The sequence below is a fragment of the Notamacropus eugenii genome, chromosome 6 (assembly GCF_028372415.1).
Source record: "Notamacropus eugenii isolate mMacEug1 chromosome 6, mMacEug1.pri_v2, whole genome shotgun sequence".
Taxonomy (NCBI): Eukaryota; Metazoa; Chordata; class Mammalia; order Diprotodontia; family Macropodidae; genus Notamacropus; species Notamacropus eugenii.
Genome location: NC_092877.1, coordinates 112,427,558 through 112,444,197, shown reverse-complemented (window position 1 = coordinate 112,444,197; position 16,640 = coordinate 112,427,558).

The window sequence follows — 16,640 nt, the reverse complement described above, 5'->3', positions numbered from 1 at the left end:
CACCTAGAAGAAGGTATCCTCTCCTCTTAATGTTTTTTTTCTCCTTTGCATTTTATTTTATTTTAAATTTATATAATAAGACAAGCATTTCCATAACACTACAATTAAAAAAAAAAGATGATTGCACATGAAACTGCAAATATTCTATGCACAACTTTTTATTCCTTTCAAATATACAACAAAATTATCATGTAAATTTCTTTCTTCTTCCCGCCCACTACCTCCACCTAGCAGTGGTTACAGATAGGTATATCTATGGAAAATTATCCTAGACATGCTTCTATTTATAAGTTATTTCTCTGGATGTAGGTACCATCTTTCTTCATATGTCTTTTATCATTAATTTGAGTGTTCATAATAGTCAAAATAACTTATTCTCTGAAAGTTGTTCTTAAAATAATATTTGTTGTGACAGAGCCAAGATGGTAGAATAGAAAGATGCACATACTCTAGCTCTTCCCCCACAGCCCATGAAACACCTGTAAAGGATCACTCTCAACAAATTCTGGAGCAGCAGATGCCACAGAATGATGGAGTAGATGAGATTTCCAGCCCAGTGTGACCTGGAAGGCTGACGGGAAAATTCTGTTTCACTGTGAATCACAGCCCAGCCTTGGCCACTCAGCAATGGAAAGAGCAGGACCAGGCCTCAGGGGAGGAACCCTCAGCAGCAGCAGAGGTTCCCAGACCCCTCAACCTACAAGCACCAAATAAAGCTTCAAAGATCAGTAAGAAAGCTTTCTCACCTGGGTGACAAGGGGGCAGGGTCCTCCCCTAACCCAAGCACCAGGAGCAACCAGTCTCCATTGTTGAAGCACTCAGCTTAAAGCCCCTGGGGGAATTGAGCAGTTGATCCAAATCTCAGCCCTGAGTGGCAGCCCTGCCCCACATAAAACCCCTGCAGTTACTGAGCAGCTGATCTGAATTTCAGCCCAGAGCACAGTCCTAGAGCATGGCAGAGCTGGAGGCCCCTGAGGAATAAACTCCTCTCCCTTGATTGTATCACCTTGAAGGAACTGAGAACTTACAGGTTCCCAGAATATACCCTACTCTTGACAAAGGACCCAGAAGTCAAGTAATTGGTTGGAAAAATGCCCTAATAAGGGAAAAAATAAGACTATAGAAAGTTATGTTCATGGTGAACAAATATCTTCTGCCATCCTTTCAGATGAGGAAGAACAATGCTTACCATCAGGGAAAGACATAAAAGTCAAGACTTCTGCTTCCCAAACATCCAAAATAAATATACAATGGACTCAGGCAATGGAAGAGCTTAAAAAGGATTTTAAAAATCAAGTAAGAGAGGTGGAGGAAAAATTGGGAAGAGAAATGAGAGCAATGCAAGAAAATCATGAAAAGCAAGTCAACAGCTTGCTAAAGGAGACCCAAAAAAATGCTGAAGAAAATAACACCTTTAAAAACAGGCTAACTCAATTGGCAAAAGAGGACCAAAAAGCCAATGAGGAGAAGAATGCTTTGAAAAGCAGAATTAGCCGAATGGAAAAGGAGGTTCAAAAGCTCACTGAAGAAAATGTTCTTTAAAAATTAGAATGGAACAGATGGAAGCTAACAGCTTTATGAGAAACCAAGAAACTGCAAAATAAAACCAAAGAATAAAAAAATGGAAAATAATATGAAATATCTTATTGGAAGAACAACTCACCTGAAAAATAGATCCAGGAGAGGCAATTTAAAAACTATGGGACTACCTGAAAGTCATGATCAATAAAAGAGCATAGACATCATCTTTCATGGAATTATCAAGGAAAACTGCCCTGATTTTCTAGAACCAGAGGGCAAAATAAATATTGAAAGAATCCACTGATCATATCCTGAAAGAGATCCAAAAAGATACTCCCAGGAATATTGTAGCCAAATTCCAGAGTTTCCAGGTAAAGGAGAAAATATTGCAATCAGCTAGAAGGAAACAATTCAAGTATTGTGGAAATACAAGCAGGATAACACAAAATCTAGCATCTTCTACATTAAGGGATCAAAGGGCATAGAATAATATATTCCAGAAGTGAAAGGAACTAGGATTAAAATCAAGAATCATCTAGTCTGAAAAACTGAGTATAATAGTTCAGGGGAAAAAATGCTCATTGAATGAAATAGAGGGCTTTCAAGAATTCTTGATGAAAAGACCAGAGCTGAAAAGAAAATTTGACTTTCAAACACAAGAATCAAGAGAAGCATGAAAAGGTAAACAGGAATGAGAAATCATAAGGGACTTACTAAAGTTGAACTATTTACATTTCTACATGGAAAGACAATATTTGTAACTCTTGAAATTTGTCTCAGTATCTGGGCAGTTGAAGGGATTATACACACACACACACACATTATATATATATATATATATATATATATATATATATATATATATATATATATATATATATACATATATGTATATATATATATATAGAGAGAGAGAGAGAGAGAGAGAGAGAGAGACAGAGAGAGACAGAAAGACAGAGAGACAGAGAGCACTCTGTGAGTTGAATAGAATGGGATCATATCTAAAAAAAAGTAAAATTAAGGAATGAGAGAGGAATATATATTGAGAGGAGAAAGGGAAAAAAAGAATGGGGCAAATTATGTCTTGTAAAATAAGCAAAAAAAATAGCTTTTTCAATGGAGGGGAAAAGTGGGGAGATAAGAGGGAAAACATGGAGCTTCCCCTCATCACATTTGGCTCAAGAAAGGAGTAACATGCAGACACATTTTGGTATGAAAACCTATCTTACACTTACAGCAAAGTTTGGGAGAAGGGGATAATCAGGATGGTGGTGGGGGATGACGGAAGGGAGGGCAAATGGGAGAAGGGATCAATTAGAAGTAAACACTCTTGGGGAGGGACAAGGTCAAAAGAAAGAATAGAAGAAATAGGGGGAGGAAAGGATGGAGTGAAATATAGTTAGTCTTACACAACATGACTATTATTGAAGTCATTTGCACAACTACACATATACAGCCTATATTGAATTGCTTGCCTTCTCAGTGGGGGTGGGTGGGGAGGGAAGAAGGAAGAGAAGCTGGAACTCAAAGTTTTAGGAACAAATGTTGAGAATTGTTTTTGCTTGCAGTTTGGAAATAAGAAATACAGGTAATGGGGTATAGAAATTTATTTTGCCCTACAGGACAGAAGAGAAGATGGGGATAAGGGAAGGGAGGGGTGTTGGAAGGGAGGGAACATTGATGGAAGGGGTAATCAGAATGCATGGCATTTTGGGGAGGGGGAAGAAGAGAGATGGGGAGAAAATTTGGAACTCAAAATTTTGTGGAAATGAATGTTGACAACTAAAAATAAATAAAAAATAAAAAAATAGTATTTGTTACTGTATACAATATTCACTTGGTTCTGATCATTTTGCTTTTCATTATTTCATGCAACTCTTTCCATGTTCTTCTAAAATCATTGAGCTCATCATTTCTTATAGCACAGTAGTATTCCATCACAATCATGTACTACAACTTCCCTACATCTCTGCATTCTTCTCTTTACTCCCTATCTTGTTGTTCTGATCTGCACACATGTTTTGTCCCCAGTAGTAGCTTCTAAATTCTTTCAGGGAAAAATTTGAAACTTTTTTTTGTCTTTCTAGCTCTAGCACTAAACACAGTGCCTTGCACATAGTAGATCCTTAATAAACATTTGTGGAAAATTTAACTAATGGAAAACATGGAGAAGGTGAGTAATGAGTGTCTTAGTTAATACATTTGCATTTAATGGAGCTTTCTGGAGACATCAACTTCAAAAGATAATTCCAGATTCTTTGTAGTCTTTCACTAACTCTATTGGTAGTATTTCAAACTAGTGGTAGACATATTATACCGGAGATAGATAGGGCTTTTAGGTATTCTTCCAGATCCACCAAGCAGACTATCCTGATTATCTGTGTCTGCCATGACTTCATAATGTCAGGATGCTTCAGAAACAGCTTCCATCTAATTTTTGTTCCTGAATAGGGAAATAAGATTTCTTACATAACAGAAAGCACATATGCAATATTGACAGATTTTACTGAACTGTATAAAGTTAGAAATTACTGAAGGCAAACTTGGAAATGCTATGTTTCTTCTCAGGTCCAAATGATAATGTCTCCTTCAGCTTCCTCTTATGCTGCTAGAATTATTTAAAACCATGACTTGTGGAGCCCAGAGATCCAATTCCTCCTCTTCTAATCCTGGATTAGGATCCTTTCTTCTCTGATGCAGGAACAGAAACATTCGGAACTGTTTGTGTAGAATCTATAAATAAAGTTGTTAGTCTAAACTGAGAGATTTACTCAGTTGTAGGAATCAGATTAACTTTTTTTTTTTTAATTTTGCTATGTGATTCCACTTTTTGGGATTTAGAGTACTCTATAATGTGATAATCTTGGATATCAAATTGATAGAAAATAAAATTGGGGGGGAATCCCCAACAAAAATCTGACTTTCAGCTTGCAAAGATTTGAATATTAAAATTATAAAGAAAAATATTCAATGTAGCATTACAGTGGTAGAATGGTGGTTGTTTACTTTTAACTGTTGGGATCTAAATAGAGACCTTTCACAACTCCCTTTTAAAAGACACTAAGTGATGGAGGAGATTGAGGCTGCTTCTCCCTTTATTCTACAGTAGCTTGTCATAAAGCAGCAGAATGACTGGGAAGGAGTGGTGGCAGTTTGGACTAGTGGGGAGAGAACTTACTCTCTTTAAAATAAGAATGACTCTGGGTCATAATATATTTAAGAGAAAACAATTTTGTTTAATGTATTGCTAGTAACAGACCTGAAAAATGAATTTGATATAACTTTTTTTTGTAACAAAAGATTCTTTCTGCATAATGAGAATTGACTGGACTTTGGGTTCAAGACTAGTTTTCAAGTCAGAATACAGTGTATGTCCAGAAGATATTATTCCTTGAAATCATTTGTGGTGAATTTTATTTACTTTTTACTAAAATAAACCATGGTATAGTAGTTAGACAATTAACTCAGAGCCAGTAAGACTATATTTAAGCCCCACCTATGACATATAAAAGCTCTCTGTAAGACTATAAATTACAGAGAAAGTGTCTACCTACATTGGTGGAGAAAGTTGCTTTTTGGGGAGGTCCATGCACTAATGGAATCAATGGTCCAGTTTCTGTCCCCTAAGATATAAAGTACTTTATTTTTATTTAAACCAGAGGTTTTTAACCAAGGATTCATAAAACACACACAGACACGCATGAATATGTATATATATGTACACGTATGTGTACATGCACATGTTTTATGTACAGATATATGTGTATGTGTGTGTATGTATGTATATGTATGTGTATACAAATATATACATGCCTATTTACATGTCCAGAGAGAGTGAGAGTATATGTGTGAAAGCTTAAAATGCATGATGACTTCTGGATCATCCTATATTTTGATAATTTATTCAATGCAATTTATTTCCTTTGTAATACTGTTTTATTTTACTTTTAATTTGAGAAGTAGTCTAGGACACAAAATAGACTAAGATCATGTGATTTAGAGAAACTTTCTTCTCCTTTTTATTACCTCATCTTAGGATGGATCTATATGTAGAAAGGGTTTCAAAATGAATTCAGAAGCAAGAATTTGCTTTTATTCCCATCGATTGGCTTCACTTTACCTCCTGACTTGAAGCAGGTTAACTATTTCAGAAATGGAATATTGTTTTGTATGTGTGTGTGTTTGTGTTTGTGTGTTCATGGATACTATGTTATTTTAGTGATCTGGGTGCCAGTGGAAAGAAGTGAGGGCATCATAGGTGGTATAAAGTACCCTTCTGGGAAATGTAGTCCAAAATACGTCCTTCAATTATGAGATTTTCAACTTCAAGAATTGTAGAAATATAAAGATCATGATATCTTTTACATATAAAAAACCAGGAGGTAAAAAAAATTGGGTGAATAGTAGAGGACTTTTATCTTTCATTTTATCCTTAAGGTTATATCCTTAACCAATGAATGGGAAGCAATTGCCTGCTTGATACTAATCAACCATTCCATCAGCACCTTCAAGTAATAATTAAATGGGGAGGAAACTCATTCTCTTTCATGTGAATGACAAGTCTTTTGTTTGAAAGAGGATGATAAAGGACACTCTGGCACCACAAGTTGAGAAAATCAGAGATTGACTGCATTTCCTTGGCTTGTTTTGGAATTCCAGAGTCAACTTTAAAACTTCAGCTTCACAACAACAAATGAGGAAGAGGCCATGCCCTCCAGGAACTCCTGGGAAGGAAGGAAAGGAAAGAAATAATTTCCTAGACCTTAGACCTAAACTTCATCTTCAGGTTTAGTATCTTGAATCTGTGGTTGAGGATAATAGAAAAGTTTAAACATTTAAATAATTTGTAACTAACTGGGAATTCTTAGCTATAGAATTGATTGATAATGACCTCATTCATAACTAGCAATACTTGGTGGAGGGGTAGGGAAGATAGAGGCAGGAAGGTTGAAGAGAAGACAACAAAGAATTCTCCATTCTGTATACACAACACAAACTGTATCAAGTGAAATAATGTGATAGTCACCAAGGTGATAGTTTTCACTTTGAAATTTAGCTAAACCCTCAAGAATAGGTGTTTTGCTCTTTAGTATCTGAACTTAAAAAATTTCGCTGAACTAGGTGATGGAAGATGGAATAAAGCTTTGATCTTATCTTTGCCACCAGCCCATTTATGCCTTTGGGCAAGCTGCTTCCTCTTTCTATGCTATAACTAACTTTCCGTAAATGAGAGTATTGGCCTAGATGATCTTTCAGGTCCCTTCCAGCACTAATATTCAGTTATTTCTTATTTTAAAATTCTTTGGAATTCTTAAAAAATATACCTATCATGTGTCACTGATCTGTCTAATATTTTGAAGCTTTTCTTGGTGTCTGAGAAAAAAGATGTGTGTATTCTTTTCAGTTCTTTATCATATCATTAGACTCTGGCTAGTTATATCTTCTCAATGTTTCAGATTTTGTGGTTCTGGTGTCAGCCCCTAAATGCAAATGCTATATTGCAGTGGAGCCAATGAACCATAAAAGAAAAATCCATTTTGCTTCTTTTGAATGTTTTTTCCCATGTTGTGCAGTGGTGAAGGGGTGAGGCAGGAATTGATGAGAATACCCTTGATCAATTGATTTCCCCAAGACTCAGTTGATAAAATTATTAAAGGGAACAAGATAATAAGTTATTGACATTTTAAATGAAATAGAATAAAAAATGTCTGCACTGTATAGATACCCTTTATAATGTAGGAGGATGATTTTGATTTAATCTTGATGTTTTTGGAAGGTTTCTAGCCATTGACTGACTAAAGATTAGCTGAGTCCCTGATGATCCTTTGAAAAGCAAGACATGCTAGATAGGCAGGTCTATACAACCTGTGGCTTGCTAGCTGGTTGTGGCCCAGCATAGAGTTTCAGTGGCCTTTGAAAATGTACAGGAAATGTACATGTTGTGCAGGCCAGGGTTAAGGTAAGAAAGCTCTGAGGAATAGATCAGGCAGCAGAGAAAAAAGCTCTGGAAGAAGACCCAGGTCTCGAGAGAGTTGCTTTGTGATGGGAGAGGAATTTTGCTCTTTTCCCACCCATGTGGCATTTAAAAAGATTAGAGAGATATAACTTCTAGGTAATTTAATCATTTTATTGATGTCATATTTTAATAAAAAGTTGGTTATTTGACTATCTCTCTCTTAGACCATAAACAATTATGGTGGCAGGCTCAGCTTATATGGACATTGGAAGAGGGGTGTCCTGAGGGTGGCAATCAATTCTGATTGGTTAACAACTACTGAGATAATTAATATTACAATGAGGGGCTGAACCTATTAAAATGATCTTTGATTATGTCATTTACCTCCAAGTTACCACCGTCAAACTTGAGTACATCATAATGGTTTCCCCACTTGAGTAGAATTTGGATAGAGGAGAAGATTATCTCAATCTTCTGAGACTGATGTCTTGAAATGAAGATATAAAAAAGGGGGAGATCTGGATCTCCCCAAATCACTGGTTATTAATAATAATTTCTTTCACTCACTAGCTATAACTATTTCTGTTTGTTTTCTTTTTCATGCCTATATACTCAGTAAAAGACACCATATTCATTAGGCTACAGGCCAGTCATTCAAGGTCTGAGTTCAGAAGAGCTTTGTGACTTGAGACATAGGACTAGTGAGCTACTTACTCAGGAGTGACACTATATTCACAGTGAAGACACTATGAGAAGAGAAAAGATATGCGTGCTATACAGTATCGGAGATGTGATTGCCTTGGCCACAAGTATTCTCTAAGTGTGTGTGTCTCTACCATTATACTTTGTGTGCCCACTCTACCTACTAGAACCACATTTATTGGTGGGAAAGTATGATTTATGTTTATTATTGGATTTTTTGTTATTATTGTTCATATGGTGCCATATTAATAAAAACCTTTGCTTTGAGCTAATTGTGTCTACTGGCTGACCATTAAAGGCAAGCATGCCAGTAGAGGATCTTGAGCTATAATGGTTTTAAAAGTAGTTATTCACAGAGTGCCTTGAACTTAGGGGTAATCTTCTAACCTATGAAGATGCTGGGATAGCCCTGAAGGGTACTGTATTTGTTTATTTGTTTTAAATTCACCAAATGAATAATGAAGAGCTTGTGGGCAGGGTCTCTGTTTTCTTATTCTTTACAATTCCTCCCCAACAATTAGATAGGTCTCACAATACAAACTCCTTGATGAAAGAGACTATTTCTTATTTTGTCTTTGCATTCTCAGTATGTGTGTGTGTGTGGGGGGGGAGGGGTGGAGTATGTGTGTTTGTCCTTCCTTGCCAAAGAAGACCACGCCATCAGAGAAATGATGATATGACTTGCACTTGACTTTGTTTTGAATGAGGGAGGGCCATGCAGGTCCCTAGCCTTACTTCTCCTCCAGAGCCATCTGAATCCAGTGACCAGATATTCATCAAGATGACTGGAGATGACCCAGGATGAGGCAGTTGGGGTTCAGTGATTTGCCCAAGGTCACACAGCTAGTGAGTGCCAAGTGTCTGAGGTGAGATTTGAACTCAAGTCTTCCTGATGCCTACGCTAGTGCTCTATCCACTGCACCACCTAGCTGCCCCCTCTCAGTATATGACACAATACTTTGCATACCATAGGTCATTAATGATACTTTTTGAATAGAATAGTGCTCTTAATGCTAGTAACATTTGAATACATTTAAAGGAGGAGAGAAAAGGTCTAAAGGAATGATTTCATTAATGAGGGGGAACCAATGTGGAGACACTTCACTCCTAACTGATTTGCAACTTCTCTGAAATATACTCCCAGACAGTGAGTTGGCCATAAATGGTCATGCAGAGAATCTACATTAGAGTTTGGACTTGAACACAGGTCTTTCTGATTCCTAGGCCTGCCATCTATACTACAATTCCACTCTCGAATATTTATTGATCATAAAATTATTCATAATTACTTCAAGGATCTTGATGGTGACAAGATTACTCTTCTCCCACTTTTTATATAAAGGAACTCTGGCACTAATAACTAAACTGCTTTGGTCCTGTTTGAAAACATTAATCATAGGATGAGTTGTAACCAGAACCCAAGCTTCCTGACTTCAATCAAATGCTAAAGCAGTGTGCCACCTCTCATCTGTTTGTTACCAGCAGTGCACATGGCATTCTTCCTTTAAACATAGTCTGGGCTTTTAAAATCAAGTATTGAGAACTCTAGTGTGATTCAAGATTTTGTAATGTTGCTGTTGCTTCCTTGGTGTGTGTTTAATTTTTTTTTTAAAATCAGAATGCCATGTAATGATGTTCAAACCACAATATTTGACAGGGAGAATAAGCCTCTTTTCTTTCACCAGAAGGCTCAGTCAAAGCAAGTTATGAGAAGACTTATGCCCAAATTACCCTAAAAATGAATTAGGCCTCTGGTTTTTTGACCATATTTGTATGTATTGCTGTACCTACTTTATTAGTTTATTATACATTTCGCAAAAAAGATGAGATGGCGGTAAACCTAAGGTTTAAACAGCAAACAGAAAACAAGTTTAAAGCCCGCTGAATCTCAAACGTGACTCAAGCATCTCAGTTCTTCATTGAGACAATTATAAAATGAAAATGTTTACGAAGCACATGCAGTGTGTTTTGCAACCTTGGAATCTTGTTTTCAGGAGCCTCTGAATCACTGTTGCTGTTTTTAATCTGCATCTGCTGTACAATCAAATCAAAAATGATAAAAAGTGGTTATCTTATGAATAAAAAAGATGTGGTGAAAATAGGAGGGAAAATATATTCAAAGATTAGATAAAACTCAACATGACTTGGAGTGTCATTAACTAGGCCTTATAAATGTGAGTGTAAGATATGAAAAAAAGAGAGGGTTCATGAGCATTTGAGATTAAACTTAATCCTACCTCCTATGTTAGGCAAGACTACTTTTATGGAATAATTTTTTTTTATATTTAAAAGGGCAACTTTGCTGGAAAGACACTAGAATTAGACTCAGAAGACGTAGGCTTGAATCCCAGATATGATATTTACTGCAATATCTATCCCATCTTGGGAAATCTAAGTAATATATGTGGAGTTCAATTTCTTCATTTATAAAGTGAAGGGGCTAGATTTTTTGATCTGCTAAGAGCAATTTTTAACATTCTGTTACCTTAACACAATTTTAGAGTTGAGAAGAACATTGATCTGAAGAAAAAGTAAGAGAATAAACTTTTATTCTTTGGTTCAAAGAAGATACTGGTGTTTTTCCTCACCAGGAAGTAGTTGAAGCCATTGAGAAATATAGACTCAAAGAGTTGGAAGAATCCTCAGAGGTCATTGGCAGTCAGTGGCATAGTGGAGAGAGTGCTAGCTCAAATGCATCCTCAGTCACATATTAGATGTGTCACTTTGGGTGAGTCATTTAGCCAAGGGATCCTCCTCCAACACAGCATTCAGTAACAACAATCATGACTGCCCTGTGGTACCCCAAATTGCACATACTCTTATGGATGCTGACAGTAGAGTGGCATTAACATATCTCTTGGTCTGGAGGTGACTATATCTAGTGGTAGACAATAATCCCCTAATAGTTCCCAGTAAGTTGTAGACTATATCATATTATCAATTTCAAATGTGAAAAATATTTCATAAAAGACTACATCAAGGACAAATTTTCTTAGAAAAGAAATCATGAGTCAAAAGAAAAAAAAGATAATCTAATTTTTTCTCTGTAGCAATCAAAAAAACCTCTCTAAAAAAATAGGAAGTTGGAGACTTCCTTAGATCTTTTAATCATTACTGTTTTTGGCTCATGTAATTATTATGCTTTAAGACTGAATGATTCTTCTTGGTCCTTTAGAGTCTTGTAATTTGAAATCAAGGCAATTAGAATAGTTTAAAACATATCAAATATTGATTAAATCAACTTTAAAATGAGAAGATTTAGGAGGACATATGGTCATTACAAGGAAAAATCATGATAATAAGTCATTGTTGAGTCAGGAACCTCAACACTGGGATCCATCTAATAAGATGACATTTCAAAAATATGAATGGAAAATTTTCTACTTGGGCTAAAAACAATTCATAAGCATAAACTATTGGCTATGTGGCTAGATTGCCATTTGCGTAAGAGAGATCATAAGCTCAAATGGTCAATGCTATTTGAGGCTTTATTAAGAAAGGAGTAGGTGGTGATTCTTTGCCCTTGACAGAGTACATCTAGAATAAAACATTCCATTCTGAGTGCATTATTGATAAGCTGGAGGATGTTCAGAAGGAGATGAGCAAAATGGTGAAGGACATCAAAATCATACCATGTTAGAAGGGGACTAGGGAGGTTGAACCTGGAGAAGAAAAGATTGTTGAGGACAAAACATCTCTAATTGAATATTTGAGGAGATATTATATGTAACAGGGAATAGATTTAGTCTGCTTAGTCCCATAAGGAAGAACTAGGAGCTAAGCTGCTAGGTCTAAGTTGCAAGAGAGACCGATTTTAATCTGATGTAAGGAAAACTTTCTAACAATTTGTTGTTACTGAGTTGTTTCAGTCATATCCAACTCTTTATGAGCCCTTTTCGGGGTTTTCTTGGTAAAAATGCTTGAGTGGTTTGCCATCTCCTTCTCCAGATCATGTTATACATGAGGAACTGAGGCAAACAGAGTTAAGTGACTTGCCCAAGGTCACATAGCTAGGAAGTATCTGAAGTCACATTTGAATAAATCTTCCTGATTTCATGCACAGTGCTCTATCCACTGTGTCACCTAGTTGCTTGCTTAACAATTAAAACTACATAAAGAGGAATGGACTATATCAAGAGGTGAGGTTGTAGTAGGTCTTTCCTTCTTAATGATCCTTAATGAATATTTATTGGGGACAGGGAGGGTTTTGTTGTTCTGGGATGGATTGGAATAGAAGATGTCTAAGGTCCATTACAATAGTGCAATGTTGTTATTCTACCTTTGAACATTTGAAGGGTTCTTCATTTATATAAATTCTTTCCGGATCTACCAACTGTCAGAATCCTCTATCCTTAACTGCCTAATGTTTAATGATTGCATTTATTTATATTCTCTTTATATTTATTCCACATATATTCATATATGTATAACTTTCCCTCATTAGAATATTAACAGTTGGAATAAGTATATGAGACACAGAGAGAGAGAGAGAGACAGGGAGAGACAGAGAGAGAGAGAGAGAGAGAAAGAGAGAGAGAGAGAGAGAGAGAGAGAGAGAGAGAGAGATCTGTATCCCTAGCACCTAGCACAGTGCCTGAATATAGTAGAAAATTAATAGATGTTCATTAATTGGTTGATTGATTAATTGATTGAAGAATTAGGTTTAGTCTATGTAGCTCCAGAATGGCAAACTAAGACTAGTGGATGGAGGTTACAGGGAGGACAATTTTGGCTCAGTAAACAGACAGTTGCTTATAAGTGGGTCTAGTTATTTTCTATGGATTCCAAAATGAATCTTACCTGCTTTCCTTAAATTATGAAGAAAATGGTTTCTATTGTGAGCCTTGTGTTTTGTGCACTGTTTACACATAAGAGTTCTTTCATGGGATTATAAGACTCATTTCTTCTATGTGCTTGCAAAGGAAGGACTGTGACTACTTTGGGAATTGTATCTGAAAGATACAGAAGTTCTCAGACCGGGAATACCATATATTAGACCTTTATGTCAAGGGAGCTCTAGAGGGAGATATATACATACATAGAATACATACATACATGCATATATATGTATATCTACATATTGCTTCTCTCAAATAAGAGGAAAAGTTATTAAGAAAAATGAAATAAGGAAGCTCTTCCCTATGGTTTATATAAGCTGAGTCCAATTCCTTGGCATTTTGCTCAAGATCAGTTTACCTGTGTTGCCATGACAACTGACTACTGCTATACCACTTTTATTCCTTTTCACTATTCAATTAAGTATCTCCATTTTACACCTTCTTCTCTATTTTAGATTTGTCAGTTTCAGGATAAATCCAGCCTTACTTCTTTCCTTGACTCAACCTCATTCTATTTATTTTTAAATTTGGATTGCAATGTTGAAACCAATCTCTTTGTGCAACATGTGTTTTTAAATACAAAAACCATTACAGTTTTCACTACATTGGGATAAAGCAGTCAATAACACCTTATTCATTATTAGGTTATCAAACATCTAGGTGAGAAGGAAGAGGGCACAGGAATGCTTTAATGGCCAGAAGGGTGAAGGCAGAGGTATGGAATACAAGGCATCCTCCAGAATGGCTAGATTTGGATAGGACAATGTGGTTTAGGCTCCAATTAGGTCATTGGTAGCAGGAGAGCAAAGGGAACCCAAAAGAGGAGAGTTGTATTAAGGGGGAAAGTGGGGAGGCACCAAAGACAATTTTTTAAAACTACTTTCTGATTTTTCCTGGAGCTGTCTAGTCAACTCATGTAAGTAACAGGAGGCAGATTAATTTTTGTTTTGTAAGTACTTTGCTGTTTCTAGAATTACAGCTGCAATCATATGGCATAGTAACAGGAGGTGGACTTGGTGTCAGGGGCCCTGGGTTTATAACCCAACTTTGACATTTACTGTGTGATCCTGGGTGAGAGATTTGAATGTGATAAGACTCAGTTTCCTCTACCTGTCTCCCATGTTTCTTGTTAGAATTCTATTGAATAAACATGAAAGCACTGTAAAAAATGTGTTTTTCTTAATATTACTATTGTGGTTGTGATCACTTCCATTGTGTAAGAGCCTTTTGTATATCTCAAGAGCATTGCTCCAGCTCACCATCTTTTCCAGGCTACATAACTCTTGCATTTTAGCTTTTTTGAAAATTTCATCTCTTTCTACCCTTTTACTGTGATTTATTTAAAAGTGTAGTGACCATATAAGGCAATTTAGGAAAATGCCAGTGCCATCATCTTCCTAAGTGGTTGGGACTACATTTTATAGATGGGTGAAACAAGGGAACAATGATTATTGTAAAATTCTTAAAAGGAGAGTTAGTATCCAGAATCAACACAGGGCTGAGATTTAGCTCATTCTTTAGCTGGTCTCTTTCATTGAACTATGCTGCTCAACAAAGGGGAAAAAAAGAAAAGAAATACCATGAATTTAAATTTAAGGAAACTTAAGGAAGATACAGTATACGAATTTTAGAACAGAAACATAAAATCCTATCATTCTCCAACTCCCGTATATCATGTAATAATATTTATTAAAAGCTATTTATTTGATTAAAAAGACAGACCTTTTTCATTTGGTCAATATGTCTGTCAATTTATTTCTCAGTTTTTTGTTATAAACATATTTTTTTAAACATATAAACATATCATAAACATATAATGTTATAAACATTATAAACATATAAACAGGTAGTACCTGGAAATTTTTCAACCTTCTAGCAGTGATTATGGAACCATTTTATTGAAAGTGAAACAAAGTATATCTTTCTAAACTAAAGCTTATGGGTAATAGTCTGTCAAAAATAAACACTGTGGTATTGAAAAGCAATAAAATTGTAGTTGGCTTATGCTTTGGTGTTTCTTGGACAAAAAAAAACCAAAACAACAGTCATTAATGTTAGATGCTTCTGATGAACTGTCCTCTCACCCTGAAGACAAACTAAGTAATCTTGAAATCAAAATTTGCCCAAATTACCTTCCTTTCAAAACAAATTAATTTCTCAATTTTAATCCCAGCAGTCATATATTAAACCAGCATTAAATCCAGGAATATCAGTCACAAATTATTTAAGCATTACTAAGGGAAATCTACTTTGTTCTGAATTCAATTGAATTGCAAAATATTTATTCATGGTTTGATTGGAAAGTGATTTTTTTTTTTGCCTTTTTACTGAAAAGGCAGACCTAAAAACTAGGCTTTACCAATGAATCACAAATTTTATTCCTTAATTATATGTGTAGTCAACTATGTAATAATATAAATTGCTCATTTTATATATCATTTTATATTTGCAGTAGGGTTTTAGGTTCCATGATCACACATGTAGTTGAAGCTGTATGGCTATGAATCATAGACCAGAGAATGTTTCAAGACTTAGAGTTTGAATGACTTGGGGACCTTGCTCTATGCCAAAACAAGCCATGATTCCAGAAGACCAAGTATGAAACATACCAACCATCTCCTGACAGACGATGACCTCAAGATACCAAGTGACGTATATTTTTGGACAAGGTTAACAGGAAAATTTGCTTTGCTTGACTATGCAAATATGTTATGAGAATATTCTCTTTCATTTCTAATGGCTAGGGGGGTAGGAGAGCACAAGAAGTAGAGGAAATAAATGATTGCTAATTATCAAAGCAAAAGCCACAAAAAGAATTCAAGCCGAGGGTAATCGTAAAGATAATGGAGAGGCATTTATGTACCAAAAGTGTCCCCACAGAGGTGACTGACCAGAAAAAAAGGATAAGCTATATGATATGGTCCATCAATGTGTGTGTGTGTATGTGTATGTATGTATGTATGTATATATATATGTGTGTGTATGTATATATGTGTATATCTATATGTATATGTATATGCCATGTCAAGAGACTTAGAGAAAAGCCCCAGCATGAAGGGAAGGCCCACACTGATGACAGATAAATCAAAGTATTTAAGTACAGGTATATATGGGTATCACTATAATAAAGTCATTTCATAATTAGGAAACTACCCAATATCTTCTACCACCTATGAACTATAAAAATTAAATAATTAGAAATACTAACTGAATTAATTAAATATACTTATACATTTTTAAATAATTCACCAAGAGATTGACAAATAAATAATTAGAAATAAATGTCAAAAAAATATTGACGTATGTATGTTCTTTATACATAACATCCCATTTTCCCATCTCTGTGCCTTTGCATAGTTTGCTCTATCCCTGGAATCCTCTCCCATGTTTCATCTTTCTATAAACCTCAGTTAAGATTATTTTCTCCTACATAAGAACTTTTCCTAACCCTGAAGTTGTTATTACATTCTTTATACAAATTTACTTTGTGTATATTTTATTTATGTGTGCAAATATTGTTTTCCTGCCTTAAAATGCCAGTTCTTTGAGGATACAAACTATTTCATTTTTTTCTGTGTTTTTACAGCTCCTAGCGTGCTAACACCAAATTGATGCTTAATAAT